Source organism: Rhincodon typus, chromosome 3 (genome assembly GCF_021869965.1).
Source record: "Rhincodon typus isolate 14 chromosome 3, sRhiTyp1.1, whole genome shotgun sequence".
NCBI lineage: Eukaryota > Metazoa > Chordata > Chondrichthyes > Orectolobiformes > Rhincodontidae > Rhincodon > Rhincodon typus.
In genome coordinates this window covers 122,746,561-122,757,756 of record NC_063334.1, presented here as the reverse complement: position 1 = coordinate 122,757,756, position 11,196 = coordinate 122,746,561, and positions in this window count along the sequence as shown.

The following is an 11,196-nucleotide window of genomic DNA, read 5'->3' as shown; positions in this document are numbered from 1 at the left end:
CCTTCAAACGCTGTACCTCAGAGATGTTCAGGTTCAACATAGATATGTCACCACATGTGACTCAGGCACTGAATTCAAGTTTTAAAAACGCACTTACCGACCAGCAAAAAAAATTTCAGTAACGACGAATTACAGAAAGTTATAGTCTCAGGAATTGAAGGCAGGGCTTCAAGAAGTTATTTCTAGAAAATAGCATCAAGTGAATGTACAGAAAACAAAATGAAATACAGTGAAGTCAGCTGAGCAAGCAGCTTTAGTGTTGAGATAATGGTGACTCTTCACAGAGGGCTTGAGTATCTGTGAGCTTATTGCTGCGGTAAAAAGGATCAATCTTCCTTCCTTCATAATACAGTCATTCCAATAATTGTTGTACGATGCATTATGGTTTGTATTTTTAGCTCCTTTGTGTAAAGAAACTTTACTGGGCCGAATTTTCATGAGAGTGGCAATCTCATGCAGATTAGCCCTTTTTTTCTCTGAAAAACGGGAGCTCTGAGTTTCTGAGAGGAGATTCTATACAGTGCTCCCTCTGAAATGTGGACTTGTGCTTTCATTTGGACAACTGTTTTGTCATGTAGAACTGTCAGGGGAATGCAAATCATGACCCCTACAACAACCGCCCCCCCATCACAGTTAGCCACTTGATTCGGGCATTTAAAGACAGTCACTTTGATAGCTGCGAGTCATACAGCCATGGAAAGAGGCCCTTCAGCCCATTGTGTCCATGCTGGTCATCAAACATCCATCTATAAAAAGTCCCATTTTCTAGCACATGGCCCATAGCCTTGTGTGCTATAATGTTTCAAATGCTCATCTAAATATTTCTGAAATGTCTTCAGGGTTTTTGCCTCTACATTTTTTTAGACAATGTATCCCAGATTCCACCACTGTGTGTGAGTTTGTTTTCCTCCAATCCCCTCTAAACCTTCCCTTTACTTTAATACTGTGCCCCCTGGTAACAGACCCCTCTCCTAATGGGAAAAGTTTTTCCTATTTATCCTATCTATGATCCTCAGGACTGTATACACCTTAATCTCTCAGCCTTCTGTGCTCTAATGAAAACAGCCCCAGCCTATCTGGTCTCTCTTCAAAACTGAATCGGTCCAGCCCAGGCAACATCCTGGTCAATCTCGTCTACACTCCCACTAGTGCAATCACATCCTTCCTATGGTGTGGTGACCAGAACTGCACACAGTACTCCTTACAGTTCCATCATACCCTCCCTGCTCTTGTATTCAATATCTTGACTAATAAAGACAAGTATTCCATGTACCTTCTTAACCACCTGATCTACCTATCTTGTGGCCTTCAAGGATCTATGGACATCCACATCAAGGTCCCTTTGATCCTCCATATTTCCTAGAGTCCTGCCTTTATTTTTTTCCCTTTATTCATTAATGGGATGAGGGCGTCACTGGCCAGGCAGCATTTATTGCCCATCCTTAATTGCCCTGAGGGCAGTTGAGAGTCAACCACATTGCTGTGGGTCTGGAATCACATGTAGGCCAAACCAGGTAAGGATGGTAGTTTCCTTCCCTAAAGGACATTAGTGAACCAGATGGGTTTTTCCCAACAATCGACAATGGCTTCATGGTCAGCATTAGATTTTTAATTCTAGATATTTATTGAATTCAAATTCTACCATCTGCCGTGGCGAGATTCGAATGCGGGTCCCCAGAACATTATCTGGGTCTCTGGATTAATAGTCTAGCGATAATACCACTAGACCATCGCCTTCCCCATTCATCTTACCTTGTTAGTCCTTTTAAAATAAATCACCTTACACTTTTCAGCATGAAATTCCATTTGGCACTGTTCAGAACATCTGACCAGCCTGTCTATATCATCCTGTAGGCTAAGGCATTTTTCTTCGGTATTTACCACACTACCAATTTTCATCTTGTCTGTGAACTTGCTGATCCTATCTCCTGCATTCATGTCGAGATCATTAATGTGCACTACAAACAGTAAGGGATCCAGTGCCAAACCCTGTGGTACGCCGCTGGACATAGGCTTCCAATTACAATAACAACCATCAACCATCATCCTCTGCTTCCTGCCACTAAACTAATTTTGGATCCAATTTGAAAAATTGCCCTGGATCCCATGGGCTCTCAGCTTCTAAACCAGTCAGCCATGGAGAACTTGTCAAAAGCCTTTACTGGAGTCTGTGTAGACTATATCAATTGCACTCCCTTCATCTACACAAGGTAAGTATTTAAGGCAAGTGTGATGTTAATGTGCTGGGAGGACAGGTACCAGCTGGGTAGGGGTGTAGGTTCCAGGTAAGTAGGATGCCAGGTGGGTAGGGTGTCAGGTAAGTATGACGCTACCGGGGAAGAGTGCCAGGTGGGGAAGAGATAGGGGGCCAAGCCTAGACTGTCAGACCAGTAAGGGGTAGTGTGCCAGGTAATGACTGGTAAGTTTGTTAAAAGTACTTTGGCATGCTCTTGCGAAAATGATCAATCACTGACTCAATAATAAGTGGAAAAATAAATCCTATAGTTTATCAAGCTGGATTCCTCTCTGCCTTGAAGTAATAGCATCAGGTAGAATCAGAACTGTAGGTACTGACTCTCTGCATTCAAAAAGAAACTGGACCAGCTCCTGTTTAAGGCAGAGGTTATGTTATGTAGAAGTCAAATGTGTCTGGCCCAACAAAAATGTTAACTTGCATTTATATAGCACCATCAACATTGATGTATCATGGGGTGTTTCACTCAGGAAAGCAATTAAAGAAGATTGAAGTGAGTCACATAAGGAAATATTAGCAGAGATCTCCAAAATCTTGATCAAGAAGGGTGCTTTCAAACGGGCAAAAACAGAAGTTGCTGGAAAAGCTCAGCAGGTCTGGCAGCATCCGTGAAGAAAAAAATCAGCGTTAACGTTTCGGGTCCAGTGACTCTTCCTCGGAAAACAGACTCTTCTCTGATGAAGGGTCGCTGGACCCAAAACATCAACTCTGATATTTTCTTCACAGATGCTGCCGGACCTGCTGAGCTTTTCCAGCAACTTGTATTTTTGTTCCTGATTTATTTGGGCCCGAGTTAGCTGCATGCGCAGCTGAAAAGGGGGTTTGAACACACTGATGAGAATTTCAAAACTAGGCTATTGCCAAATAAGCAGTCAATGTAGGAGAGGGAGCACAAGGCAAACAGGACTTAGTGGGAGTTAGAATCCAGTCAGCCAACTTTTTAAAACAATGTGGATTCAAGTCAATGTCGTTCACTGAGTTTTGTCACTTCTAAATCATAATTTATGGTTATAGAAGTATATTTTACTAATATGCAATGAATTAGAGCTAAAGTCCCATTTTCCCAGCACACTGGCTGGTATTTTCCAATTTCTATCATCATTTCGCAGCATTTTCTCATCTCTCTATTATCCATATTCAACAGCAAATAGCCAGCTTCTCTTGTTTTACTCAACAATCTGAGCCGTTGTAACCAAGCCACAAGGAGGTCCTGGAGAGCCATTGAGGTGGCCTTCCTATTAATTTCCCTTAGCTCCATTGAGTGAGGAGCGTGGCTGGGGCCCTCAGTCAGGTATATGCACATTCCTGAGATTTGAGGACACCCGTGCTGCACTGAGGAAATGCATACCATCAGAGGGTGTTCTTCACCGGAAACAGTGAACCAAAAGCTCCTTAATGAACATAGGAGGTTATATTGGCAGTGTTCAATGAATAGCAAGGGAATTCTCAATACTATTAGCTGACATCCTGAAACAAATGATCTCCAGAGTGTTCTACTTGTTTGTGGGATCTTGCTGTGTGCATATTTACTGTTGCTTTTCCTGTATAAATAACACTGGAAGTGTAGTTTGTTGACTGTGAAGCACTTGGGGAACAGTTCTGAGAGTGTGAAAGGTGCTATCGAAATGAAAGTCTATGTATACCTTTTTTTCCAAAAAATCTGTCCTCTCTTCTGCAGGCCAGAGCTCACAAAGCTCCGCATTCTGGGGGGCGAACAGCGTTTGAGAATTCCAGACCAATTAGACGCACTTCAGCTTGATCAAAACCGTAGGGGCCGTTAGCACATGCAGAGAATTATCCATCACTGACATCTTGGTGCTGGATGGTAGAATGACCTGGGGTGTAACTATCAGTGAAGAGTGTTGTGACCCATCCATTGCCATTTTGTTCTTGCTTTGTTACTAAAAGAAAGCCAGCATTTCATTGCTTGTTGGCACAAGGTGAAAATGTTGCTAAAGTAGACAAAGTCAAAACATTTTGTTTTGTACTCATCAGGACTAGGGTGCAAATAAGAAAAAATCACTTTGCTTTCTTTCCAAGGTTGGTTCTTCCTGTTCAGTTATGACAAATGCAAGATGAAAGGCTCCATCTTCATCTCTCTTCACAGCATCATTTACACCCAGCATTCCGGGATTGTTCCCTTGTGATTCCGGGCTAATTTACGAACAAGGTCATGACATAATGTGGAAAGCAAGAAGGTGGATTAACGGAACAAAGAGTTTGAGCATGATAAGATGTAGGAGCACAATAGGCCATTCAGCCCATCTGCTCCGCCATTCAATAAGCTTACGGCTGATCCGATAGTCCTTGCACACTCTCCCTGTGTCTGTCTGGGTTTCCTCCGGGTGCTCCAGTTTCCTCCCACAGTCCAAAGAGGTGCAGGTTAGGGTGGATTGGCCACGCTAAATTACCCGTAGTGTTCAGGGATGGAATGGCTAGATGGGCTAGCCATGGGAAATGTGGGATTGTGGGGTGGTTCTGGGTGGGATGGTCTTCATTACAGACTCATTAGGCTGAATAGACTCTTTCCGCACCATTGAGATTTTTAAAAAATCCTCAATTCCACTTTCCTGCCTTTTCCCAATCATCTTCAATTCCTCTTCCGGATTAAAAATCTGTCTCTCACAGCCTTGAGTATACTTAATGATCCAGCCTCACCAGCCCTTTATAGTGAAGAATTCCACGGATTCACTACCCTCTGAGAGAAGAAATTCCTCTTCATCTCTGTCTTAGATGGGTGACCCCTTACTCTATGACTAGACCCTCTAGTCTTAGACTCTCCCACAAGGGGAAACAACCTTTCTGCATCTCCCCTGCCATGTACCCTAAGAATCTTGTATGTTTCAACAAGGTCACCTCTTATTCTTCTAAACACCAATGGGTACAGAGCTATCTGACACTCCTCAATAAGACAGTCCCTCAATACCTGTGATCAGTTTAGTGAACCTTCTCTGCACAGCCTCCAACATATTAAAGAGGAATGGTTGAGGATCTCCCACTGTCAATGAAGGAGAAACCCAGAAAATGTCTGGGATCATTCCCAGTTTCCGGCACTTCATGTGTAAAGCGCTTGTAGGATTGCAAGTTCAAGTCCTCACTGGCCTTTGGGAATTCTGTGGGACTGAAATTTACCACACCACAGACATAGGGAACATTCAGAAATAGTGGGCCCCCACCCCACTGTAATGACAGAGATTGCACATTGCAAAGCAGGCAGGATCTTTGAGATGGCCTGAGGATGTGAAAGGTGCTATACAAATGGTGGGAATCTGGAACTTACTGCAGAAACTCTAATAACATTGGAGTAGTCAGACGTGCACTTGGGATGAAGGGGTCACCCAATTAGGGTGGAGATGAGGGCTGTTGAGGCTGGGTTATGGGCTAAGTTCTGGATAATGGAACTAGCAGAGTTAGGTCACAAAAACAGAAGTTGCTGGAAAAACTCAGCAGGTCTGGCAGCATCTGTGAAGGAAAAATCAGAGTTAACGTTTCGGGTCCGATGACCCAAGGTTCTGAGGAAGGGTCACCGGACCCGAAATGTTAACTCTGATTTTTTTCTTCACAGAAGCTGCCAGACCGGCTGAGCTTTTCCAGCAACTTCTGTTTTTGTTCCTGATTTACAGCATCCGCAGTTCTTCCGGTTTTTATTTGGAAGAGTTAGGTGGTTGTTATTGACTGGCACAGATACGATAGGTGAAAGGGCCTTTTCTCTGTGCAGTGGATCTCTATACCTCAATGACCATAAATGGTATAACTGGGGCGCTTTTGTCTCTCTGTAGCTACAGGTTACCAATTCTCCAGCATCATCTTGACATTGCCAGAAACGAAAAACAAATCTCCAGGTCACTGCTAGGAGACAGATCTTTGGGCATTAAAATATTGTTGTAAACAGATTTATATTTGAACAGTTGTTCTTTAGTTTTGAGAGTGTTAGAGTTTTGTATAACAGAGGCACCGTCACTAATTCCTCTCAAACCTCCTGCACTCACCATGTCACGTCTCGGAATATTCACACACTGCACTTCAAAAGATTGTTTTCTGGAAGAAATCCAATTTGTATCTGATTGTTTCAAACACTGATTGACTGTTCTCCCTAAAGAAGCTGTTGCACCAGTTGAGGAGGAATGGTTGTGTACATCACTAGGTGATCCACCTTAGTGCTCTGCGATGTAGGCTATCATGGCAGCCAGTGGAATTTAAATTCAAATCTCCTTTTTTTTTAGAAAAGAATCAGTCTGGTCTGTAAATCTGGACTCAGTGATCATTGTAAGAACCCCATCTGACTCTCTAATGCTGAACGTCTGCCACGTTTCTCCAGTCTGGCCTACATATGACTCCAGACAATGTGGTCAACTCTTTAGACTTCCCCAAAATGGCTGAGCAAGTTTGAGAGCCAATTCCACAACAATGGAGGAATAAATGGAGAAAGAATTCTGGAGAACAGGGATAATGATCACTGTGACAACAATCTCACCTCAACAAGAACCAAAGGACATGATCTTGAAAACTCCATTTTCTCCTTGGCCTCTGAAGACTCAATGTTGAGTTCAAAATTTCACAGAACGACCTCTGGACTCCATTTTTCTTATAATATCCCACCTCGGCTGTGTCTTGTTGGTTTTGCTCTTACCTAACATTGACACCTATTTTGCACCTCTATCTGTCCTTTAACACTATTAGCACCATCTTCGTCTTTTGCTGTGGGAACCCTCACAATCAGTGTGATCCGGGATCCAGCTCCTTTCAGTTCCGAAGAAAAGTCATACCGGACTCGAAACGTTAACTCTGTTTCTCTCTCCACACATGCTGCCAGACCTGCTGAATTTCTCCAGCAATTTCTGTCTTTGAAACTCTTGCCCTGAAAAGATGGTGGAGCAGAGTCCATGAATTTTTTTAAAGGCAGACGGAGATAGATTCTTAATTAAAACAAAGAACCAAGAATGTGGATTTGAGATTACTGTCAGATCATTAAACTATGCCACTGATTGGGGTTGAAGGGCATACTCCTGCTCCTGACTAATGTGTTCATAAGAAGCAGGTGAGGTCAATGTGAGACCGAACACTGGGAAGCTGGGAAGTGTTTTGCTCTGATTCCTGCTGGGAAACCATGCACTTTATCAACCTGCTAATTACACAATAGTTACGTTAATACCCAGTTAATGATGTATCCCAGTTTTCCGAGCTGGGAGCAGGCAGGATGTGTTTAGGATATATAACCCTTCCTAAGGTACAGAACCTTGGGACCTGTCATCAGAGTTAACACTGAGGCTGTAATCTCAACAAATGAGTTTTTTTCTGGTTCTTTGATGAGATGTGACAATCGCTGCTAAGGTCAGCCCATCCCTGGTGCCTCTGACCCTATTATTAAGCCATTGATTTCCTGATTTACACAACCACCTCTCATTCACCCGAACCCTCCAAACTCCTCATTCATTGATAGGTTGTAACTGAGCTGAGTGCTGGAAGATAGACCACCTAATGCCAATGAAGAGTCACTCTTGCCTGTTGACTCTGCTTCACATGGTTTGTGATTGTTGACTGAGTGATCTGGGACATTCTCTACCTCCTGCAGACTGGTTAAAATGCAATCTATGACCTCCATTGTTGTCCATGGAGACAATGTCTAGGAACCCAAACTGCCCTCAGTTACTGACAGTCTGCTCCACTGTGTGACAGGCTAGATCCCAATCACAAGTAAGCCATTGTTTCAGAGATCTATTTGATGCACTGGGACAGACGTGGTTAGTAATTCCTTTCATTCAGAGCTTTGTTATTTAAAAGGTAAATTCACGAGGAATAGAGAACATGTCTGCGGCACTCGATCATCTCACCACAGTTAGCAGGATCCCTCCCACTGGTGATCTCTATCGTTGATCCAGCCCCCACTGAGGTCTGCAGTGGTATGTCACATCTGCAAGTGGGACTGGATTAATTTAGGTTATTTGGTCTGCATGGACAAGTTGGATCGAAGGGTCTGTTTCCATGCTGTACAACTCTACGACTCTATAACAGCTGCCCAGCCCACTGTCAGTATTTAAAAGGTACTGACTTCATTGTGACAATTGGAATAACAGTTAAAATAGGAATAAGAGTTGTCTTTTCATGTCTCTTTATCCTTCCTTACCTGTCTCTGCTTTTGTTGGATTTTCGAGTATTTACCCTGCCTTACAGAGGGGCTAATTCTGACTCCTTTGCATTTGTAAAGGGCATACTCAATTTCTCTCCAGCAATAAATAAAATAACAACTTCACAGACCACACAAAGCTGGGTGGGAACTGTGAGGGGGATGCAGAGCTGATTCAGTGCAATTTGGACAAGGTGAGTGAATGGGAAACTGTAGTGTAATGTGGATAAATGCAATATTATCCACTTTGGGAACTAAACAGAAGGGCAGATTATTATTTGAATGGCTGTAAATTGGGAGAGGGGAGAGGGGAGAGGGGAGAGGGGAGGGGGGAGAGGGGAGCGGGGAGCGGGGAGCGTGCAGCGTGCAGCGTGCAGCGGGACCTGGGTGTCCTTGTGCACCAGTTGCTGCAGGTACAGCAGGCGGTGAAGGAGGAAAGAGGTATGATGGCCTTCATTGTGAGAGGTTTTGAGTACAGGAGCAGGGAAGCCTTACTGCAATTGTACAGGACCTTGGTGAGACCACACGTGGAATATCATATGCAGATTTAGTCTCCATATCTAAGGAAGGATGTTCTGGCTGTGGGAAGAGTGAATCAAAGGTTTACCAAACAGATTCCTGGGGTGGCAGGACTGGCTTATGATGAGAGATGGGATTAGTTAGGGCTATATTCATTGGAGTTTAGAAAAATGAACTGTACACAAAAGTGAAGCTCAGGTGTAACCTGTGTCTATCTACATTCAGTATCACCTCTCTGTTCTGATACTCTGCTCCCATTGATAAAGCTGGGGAATCATGGAATTGTTATGGCACAGAGGGAGGCCAATCGGGCCATTAAGTCTGCACCAGTTCTATCTCCTACTGCTAATCTCCTGCCATTTCCCTTTGGCCCTGCACACCATTTCTATCCAGTTTCCAGGCAGTGCATTCCATATGTTAACAACTCGCTGTGTGAAGACATTTTTCCTAACATCACCCCCCGCTCCTTTTGCACATCATTTTAAATCTACGTCCTCTCATTCTTGTTTCTTTTATAAGTGGGAATGCTGGTCCCAGGGTTCTACTCCTCTGGGAGGGTAATGTATCCTAAACACTCCCTGCCTGCTCCTGGCTCGGAGAACTGGGATACATCATTGACCGGGTATTAATGTAGCCATTGTGTAATTAGCAGGTTGTTGAGCTGACTGGTTTCCCAGCAGGAATCAGAACAAAACACTTCCCAGTTTCTCACCGAGCTTGCCTCCCTCTTACGAACATGCTAGTTAGGGGCAGGAGTTAAAGATACCAGAGTAAAAGGGAAAAACAGCACTTGTTTCAACTAAGCTCAAGGCTGCAAGAGCATCCTGTAGAAAACAGTTTCAGAAGAACCTAACTTTACATAAAGTATTGACGTCCTGAGGTGCTATATAAATGCACCTCATTTCTTTGGCTCCATGATGCACATTCCAGATTGTAACCACTTGCTTTGGAAAATAGGTTGTTCCTCTCACTGCTGTTCCTTCTTTTATGAATCACCTTAAATCTACACCCCCTGGCTCTCAATCCCCCCGCAAGACAAACAATTCCTCCCTATCTGCTCTCTGCAGATGAATGTTTTGAACACCTCGATCAAATTGCCTCCAGTCTTCTCTCCTCTCCACACAACAGTCCCATCATTTCTTTTTGGAAGGAAATCCACTGTCCTGGCCCAGTCTGATACCCAGAGTGATGTGGGAGACTCTGAACTGCCCTCTAAGATGATGCAGCAAACCCTTCAGGTGTATCAGATGAGCATTGTTACAAAGGCTGCTGCTATCCAAGAAGGTGGCTCACCAGCACCCCCTGTAGGGCAATGCACAAACAGCAATGAATGTTGGACTCAGTAATGTTACAGGAACAAAAACAAAGACATCAGTAGTGGTGCAGGTTTGTTCTGACATTTTCTGATTTTTCATATTTTTAACTAGAAGCTATTCTCAATGTGAAGCAAGAGTTTGTTTGTTTACCTGTGTCTGTTTGGGGTGATGCTGGATCTTTAGTGATCCTGTTATCGGGAGTTCCTCCCACATCTTATTGATCAATCAAATGTACAGAATGTAAGAGAGTACAAGCTCAGACCTCAGTAGCAATAGGAATCAGATAGTCCAACTGATAGTCCATTTTTATTGCTAATGTAACAGATCATAAGAACTTAAGCTGATTGGAAACAGAACGCCAGCGAGTCATTTCTTCACCCAAAGAGTGGTGAGCCTGTGGAATTCATTACCACAGGAAGTAGTTGATGCCAAAACATTGAATATATTCAAGAGGTGACTTGATATAGCACTTGGGGAAAATGGGATCAAAGGTTATGTGGTGAAAGCAGGATTAGGCTGTTGGGTTGGACGATCAGCCAGATTGTGATGAATGGCGGAGCAGGCTCAAAGGGCCGAATGGCCTCCTCCTGCTCCTGTCTTCTATGTTTCTATATTTCTATTTGACTATTGAAGGTTTCCCACCTTCCAATAATATCCTGAATGATCTGGCCATGGTCTTAACAGCACTTTCCTGATTGGCATACAGCATGGAAACAGATCCTTCGGGACAACTTGTACATGCTGACCATGTTCCCAAACTAAACTAGTCCCACCTGCCTGCGCTTGACCCAAATCCCTCCAACCCTTTCCTATTCATGAAGTTATTGAAATGTTGTTTAAACATTGTAACTGTACCCACACCCAACACTTCATCTGGCAGATTATTCGACATACTAACCACTCTCTGTGTAAAAACATCTCCCCTCATGTCCTTTGTAAATATTTCTCCTCTCACCTTAAAAATATGCCCCCTAGTTTTAAAC